At 30.7% G+C, this 7256-nt stretch overlaps 1 protein-coding gene across 1 annotated transcript in view; it reads right to left on the minus strand.

Annotated features, from left to right (window-relative positions):
- Positions 1 to 2626: 2626 nt before the first annotated feature.
- LOTGIDRAFT_233138 (hypothetical protein) overlaps positions 2627 to 7256 on the minus strand; it is a 6036-nt gene continuing 1406 nt past the window's right edge. Inside the window, exons 3-7 of the mRNA XM_009058683.1 lie at positions 6455 to 6541; positions 5900 to 5917; positions 4468 to 4585; positions 3823 to 3879; positions 2627 to 2637 (exon numbers count right to left, since the gene is read on the minus strand). The gene's annotated coding sequence lies outside the window, so the exon portion shown is untranslated. The remainder of the gene's footprint in view (positions 2638 to 3822; positions 3880 to 4467; positions 4586 to 5899; positions 5918 to 6454; positions 6542 to 7256) is intronic.

Here is a 7256-nt window from a genome sequence, read left to right on the forward strand (position 1 = left end):
AAATTAATACCAAATTAAATAACACCACAATTCATTTTCAAAGGGATACAATCCTATAAAATAATACACAGGAAGTCTGAGAAACTCTGACCCAAACTATGGAATCCTAGGTTTCGCATCTTCACAAAGTCAAGCTATTACAAACTGGGTCTTATACCTTGACTGCAAGTCACCTTTCTTATATCACAGAAATTGTATATGACAGGATTTGATTGGATTGTACACAAGCATTTAATAAACTTTGATTATACAGCAGTCAAATTGTTTAAGTCTTTCTGTCAAAGGCTCTGATTGGCTATATTAACCAGCGTACAATCCAATCAAATAGTTGCCTTTACAAACTTCCAGGATATAAGAAAGGTAATTGTAGTCGAGGTATAAGAAAAACTACGTTATAGCTTGACTTTGTGAAGATGAGTTTTCTGTATCCCCAGATTGTTCCAAAATGCATGTAAATGTTGGACAGTGACACATCACAGTTGATGCTGAATGTTTTTAGAACTATTTACCAGACTGATGAACTGACAATGTTTTTATGCAAAATTAACCCTTTGAACACTGAATGTCAAAGAATAAATAGTACACTTAGATTCTGGCAAGGTACAGATTAATTTTTCATATTTCGGAGTATATGATAATCCAGATCGGCAAAATTGAGATCTGTCAGAAAAGTATAAAATTTCAAAATAAATATTTAGAGGATTGTATCCCTTTATGGTGACAAACAAAAAATTATTTCTAAATAACCATGCAATTATTGTACTTCAAACAATTAAACACTTGAGTTATAGGATTAAACTGGAAATATGTAATATTCTATAAGCAGTAGGACTTTTTGTTGAAAATTTGCGAAAAATCTTTCCTTATTATTCTAGACGTCCCAGGTATGGGAAAATTATGCCAATGTTTGGCCAAGGACTAGCTGTAGAAAGTTGCTATCCTTTTTGTTTCTTTCTATCTTTCTTCCTTAATTCCGATACCCACAGATGCCAGGATCGAACCTCAGACCATCAGGTTAGCAAGAAAGCATTTAACTGTATGACCTTAAGCATGCAACACAATGAAGTGTACAATAAAGAAAATTTTTCAAGGAACACCTCAATTCTGATTATCGACTGCAGTCTGATTAAGGCTCTTATTACACCAAACATTACCACATGAACGCTACTGGCAAGGGTGAACTGGGTTGACAAATTTTACCAGAAGCCTACTATCTGGACCTATATTAACCATTTAAAATATTCCAGTGAATTAATTTGGCAAGTTAACAAGTGAGTTAAGTTAAGCAGAATACAACCAAGCCATTCCACACCAGAAAAACATAATAAACCTACGCATGATATTAGATCTATTGGATCTCAGAGATAATAGTGATCCTCTATGATTGTTATTTGGTTGTTGATCTGAATCATCAATATTGACATCATGATCCTCTTCATCTATATAATATTTTCATAAATGTTTAGAACAATACAGCAGAGCAACATAATTACAGGCAATGTACATAAGTTTTATTAGAAATTGTTTGTGGTCTGAATCAAAATGGCTACTGTAAGCAAACCTTAAAGATGGGTTTTCTTATTTATATTTATGACAATGAAATTGCAGATACTTATATGAATAGAAAGTAGAGGTGTTCTAATAACTTGGTAAAATACCAGTTTGTCTCACATGTCCATAATTAATTCATAATTAGATAAATTAGAACAGATTTATCAGCAGAATTCCAATGAGTGACCGATCAAGAAAGGTCAAAAAGTTTATTTTTTGTTCATCCAAACTGTATATACATAGACATTTATGATTGGTTGAAACTCTTAATTATATACAATAAGAACATAATGATATGATAAAGAATAGATGATAATTCCTTAGAAACACCAATTAATCACAAAGATTGCTTAATTTGACACTAAAAAATAAGGAAAACCATCTTTAATATCTAGGGCCTTATTCTTAAAAGCTTAAATCCCTTAAAATCAGTTGTAAGTTAAAATTTTGACTTAAGTTAAGCTAAGTGGTATTCTCTAAACCTATTTACAACGTGATTTTAACTTTAAACGATTTTAACTTAAAACACCATTTACCCTGTTTTAAACTAAAATCGAAACAAAATGGCGGCCAAACAAGTGATGATCCTTTTACAAATATTACATATGTTCACAAATTAATAAGATTTGGATGTAGTTTTGGTGTTTAGGAATTGGCCTTAATTGTGCCTATCATTAATATAATAGTCTGGGTCAAGAAATTGACTTCTAAAAAGGGAAATGGGGAGCTGTATAGGAGATAGTCTCGGCCTAGTTGACAAGGCATAGATATTTCGACAAAAGATCTAAAAACATTTTTATTTCATTCTTTTTTATTAAGAACTCAATATAAATTATAAAGATAACATGAGAGTAGCTTACTAACAGAAATGATGAAGAAAAAAATCTGTCACAGATCTCCAGTCTTTAAAATTTAATGTTGTAGCTCTTTGTATCCTAAAAGGTATGATTGAAGCGGAGATGCTTTAGTTTGCAGTACGATTAACACTGTTTTATCATTTTTCACGATTTATGATCATTCTATAAATTGTTTTTAATTTGTTGCTATAGGCTTCGGCTTTTATTTGGTAACTAGGCTAAACTGGCCCTGAAAAGATAAATAATCATAATTTAAATAATATTTTTGGCTTACATTTGGCCTCAAAGACCAAAATGCTATAAGCTATAACATGTAGATCTATTTACATTAAAGTGGACTCTCGGGACGCGGCCTATATCTATGTCAGTCTATGGACGGCCTCTTATATATTCTGCCAATTAACCTACGGCAGTCTATTATTATGGCTAAGCGGTAGGCCTATCTGTTAGTTTCTATAATGTAAAATGTGCAATGAAAGATTAAAGGCCTAGCCTAAGCATAAGACAAGCGAACTTCTTAGCCTAACTAAACTTGCCTAACTTGAGGAAAGCAACACTAGCCTAATCAAACATGAATAACGTCGTGGAATCTGCAGGTCACAAAAGAAAGTCTTAATTATTTCGATAATTCGAGAGCCGAATGGGCTTTTTACGAATTTTCTCAAACAATATCAACTATAATAGGCCTATTTACCGGTTTGTGTTTGTTCACAACTTCACTGCCACTGTACTCTCTCTGACTCTGTAGACTGTTGTTCCGGCTCGCTTCCTAATAAGATCTAATGAAATCCACCAGTAACATCAGTAATACCGTATTTTGAAGTAGGGTGGATTTAGAACACGAAAGTTTGCTTGTCAGCATTTGATGTCCTCCATACTATTTAATTGTAAGAAATTCACAAAAATCCCTTCGCCATCGCTTTGTTTTGATGTCGGACAAGATGGCGGCGTGACGACAGACTGTCCTCATGTTTTACAGGCGACGATTTGATTGGTTGAATTCATTATAACGTCATGAATTGATTGACAGGTCTATCACTAAAATCAATTTTAGTTAAAATCGCCTAAAATCGAATTTTATATTGAAGAATACCACTTAATTAAAGTTAAAATTGGATTTTAACTATAATCAATTTGAGAGATTTTAAGTTAAGTTTTCGAGAATAAGGCCCCTGGTTGTTATTTGCATACTTTCTAGTTACAAACAGAATACAGGGAATTGAAATGGAGTAAATAGACAACATTGACATATAGACATAGACAGTAGGATAACCTCTTTACAATCCCTTTAAGAGAAGTCAAAACCAAAACAAAATTAAGAGCATAAGGGTATTTGGTATACTTTTGAATGAAGATAGATAAGATTTATTGATGTTATGAAATAATTGATGAAACTGAGAAATGAAGAAAATACCTCGATCAGTTTTGTTAGATTTTAAAGAGAGTTGAGAAACAGACTTTACTTGAGATTCTACAAACAAAATATAAATCATAAAATCAAAATGAAAAACAGAATTCAAAAAAGCTTTAACCAGTTATCAATGGAGGATTGAAGACATCCCAGATTGATCTGATTTGATGATCTGGGGCCTGTTTCACAAATTTTAACTGAATTACAGACAAGATTTTAAGAAATTAAGTAATCTGATTGGCTTTAACAGCTAACATTTTTAGATATAGATTTTAGCTATTGACCAATCGGATTACTAGAATACTAAAATCATTGTGAAATAGGCCGCTGGTGAAATAATAATATAACTACACCTACTAAAGAATAAGGTATCAAAGAGAAAGTTATCAGGAAAGAAACAAAATGTGACTTAAGTAGTACTCTTGCTAATAGATTGGTAATAAAAATTGGTACAATATAATAATCTTTGAACAAGAATAAGAAAAGAAGCTCTAAATTATAAGAGAAAAAACATATTAAAATTTCAAAATATTGTAGAAATGTTTTATGTATTAAAACCCAGAAATATTATTTTCTGTTATTCTATGTCATCTCTAATCCTAAGGATTGATTACTGAAATGAAGCTAAACTACTGCTTTAACCCTCACCTCTTCTTGAAGATGATCGTTCATCAGATTTCCTTTGTTTTTTTCTTTCCTTTTTCTCCATTACTTTCATTGATAATTTTTTACAATCTTCAGTAGTAGCTATTATCATGTTACAAAACTGGAAAGAATTTCAAAATAAAAAGTTTTAATTATCAAAAGGTGGTAATTTATACCTGAAAATATTTCTAAAGTATGCTATGTATATCTATGTATCTACTTTTGTCTCTGAATTTGTTTTAAAACAGAGAGTACTAATTGTTAATTAAGCAGTTTAGTGTTTGACTTTATAATGGGTCGATATTATTAGTTGAAATCTTTAGAATACATAGGAGACATATGTCTCTACAATAAGGTGTTTATTTTATTTAAAACCGTACAGTAGTTTTCTAATAGCTCCCAAAATGCATAACAGACTTAAAAACCTTACGTAATGTTTTTAAATATTTTTGGCGTTTAAAATTAACGGCTGAATTTTTCTAGTTAAAACTTTCAGATACATTAAGGGACACATTTCTAGATTTTTGTGTATAGTTTTCACAAATTTGAGCAAAAAAAATTTTCAACCTACAAAAAAAGCGGATAGTCCCTTTAATAGCAATACTTTGTTTTTTTCGTTCAGTCAGCATACAAATTTTACACACATGCTTTAAATTTGCTCAAATGTTATGTGATTCTACAGTTGACAATAAAAAAAATATTTTCACTGTTAAAATAGTGCTCAATAAATAATGGTAGAGATATATATAGAAATATTAAAACAGAACTTGAAAGTGTGAAACTCTGAGTAACAACATGGTTCAGGTTCTGTTTTAATATTTCCTGATATAACTCTTAATATAGATCCTGTTGTGCTATAAACTGTGTAGCAGATACGATGAGGGCACACAAATACTGCAGCAGTTAACCAATATTGTTGCTTTTCTTTTCAGCAATCTCATTGTTAGAATAGTAATCATGATATCCCGCAGAACATAAAATTTAGATAAAAAGTCAAAATAATCAACTTTTAAATTTCTGATTTCATCGGATTCATCCGTAACATTCATAAACTTTCAACATTTTCAAACAAACTCCATTTTATCAGACACCACGATTTAGAATGATAAGTCCATTAAACTCTGTGACTATCGTGATCACTAAATCCAAAGTGTTTCGTACAGTTTGATATATTTCCAGGAGAAAAATTTTCTGCGTGTGATTTAAAGGAGGGTTTCAGACATCATTTGAAATTATAACAAAGTTTGATGAAAACTTATATTTCTTTTGGGTCCATAACAAATGTTTGCATGCAGATGTATAATACACATTTTGTGCAAGTTTCTATATTGTGAGCATCATATATAGCAAGCTCTCATTCCATGCAAAATATTGTGGTGATGTGGAATTGTTTACAATAATTACAGCCACAAGTGTTCTTTGCAAGCAGACAAACCTCCTTATAGTCAATTTTCTGGAATAGGTAGAAATTTATACAGAATAAGGTAAAATACAATTAAATAGGTATCGATATTAGGGATTTCTATTTATGTCAGTGTTAAAGGGGTTGTAAAGATAATTTGTAAACTTCCATGTACATCATTTAAGGCTTCTATGTGAATATGTAAACTTCCATGTACATCATTTAAGGCTTCTATGTGAATATGTAAACTTCCATGTACATCATTTATGGCTTCTATGTGCCATTTTTTTAGAAATTTTGAACTGTTTATGAGGTCAGAATCGCAAAAGCTACTAATAAATTTTGAGATAGTAACGTCATAAATTTCTTAGTTTTAGTGGAAGATCCACAGATGTCTGATTTAAAATTGAAATGTTGCACATCAGTGCTTTCAGTATCCCTGATACACAAAAAAAGTTGCACATTGATGTAGTCAAGAAATGACTTCATTAGCTCTCCTAAATCATTCAAGATGAAATAAACGCCAAAGTAAGGTGTCGATAACATCTGTTGCTTAAAACAGATGTGGGCCCATAAAATGCAACAAACCTCTTTATAATCCAAGCGGCCATCTTTATTATCATCAACTTCATCAATTATCTCCCTGACATCATCTCTGCTCATTTTCTCACCTTTCTATAAATAATGACATATTGTCTCAAATTAATCATTCAGTATTACTGACCTCAAAATAAATTATTCAGTTCTCATGGTCTCAAAATAAATTATTCAGTTCTCATGGTTTCAAAATAAATTATTCAGTTCTCATGGTCTCAAAATAAATTATTCAGTTCTCATGGTTTCAAAATAAATTATTCAGTTCTCATGGTTTCAAAATAAATTATTCAGTTCTTATGGTCTCAAAATAAATTATTCAGTTCTCATGGTTTCAAAATAAATTATTCAGTTCTCATGGTCTCAAAATAAATTATTCAGTTCTCATGGTTTCAAAATAAATTATTCAGTTCTCGTGGTCTCAAAATAAATTATTCAGTTCTCATGATCTCAAAATAAATTATTCAGTTCTCATGGTTTCAAAATAAATTATTCAGTTCTCATGATCTCAAAATAAATTATTCAGTTCTCATGGTCTCAAAATAAATTATTCAGTTCTCATGGTTTCAAAATAAATTATTCAGTTCTCATGGTCTCAAAATAAATTATTCAGTTCTCATGGTTTCAAAATAAATTATTCAGTTCTCATGGTCTCAAAATAAATTTTTTAGTTCTCATGGTCTCATAATAAATTATTCAGTTCTCATGGTCTCAAAATAAATTATCCATGAGATTTTACTAAAAATTTGCGAAAAAACAAAAATCATTCTTGTGTCAACACCATTAGACTAAACTG

Source organism: Lottia gigantea (assembly GCF_000327385.1).
Source record: "Lottia gigantea unplaced genomic scaffold LOTGIsca_35, whole genome shotgun sequence".
Classification (NCBI taxonomy): domain Eukaryota; kingdom Metazoa; phylum Mollusca; class Gastropoda; family Lottiidae; genus Lottia; species Lottia gigantea.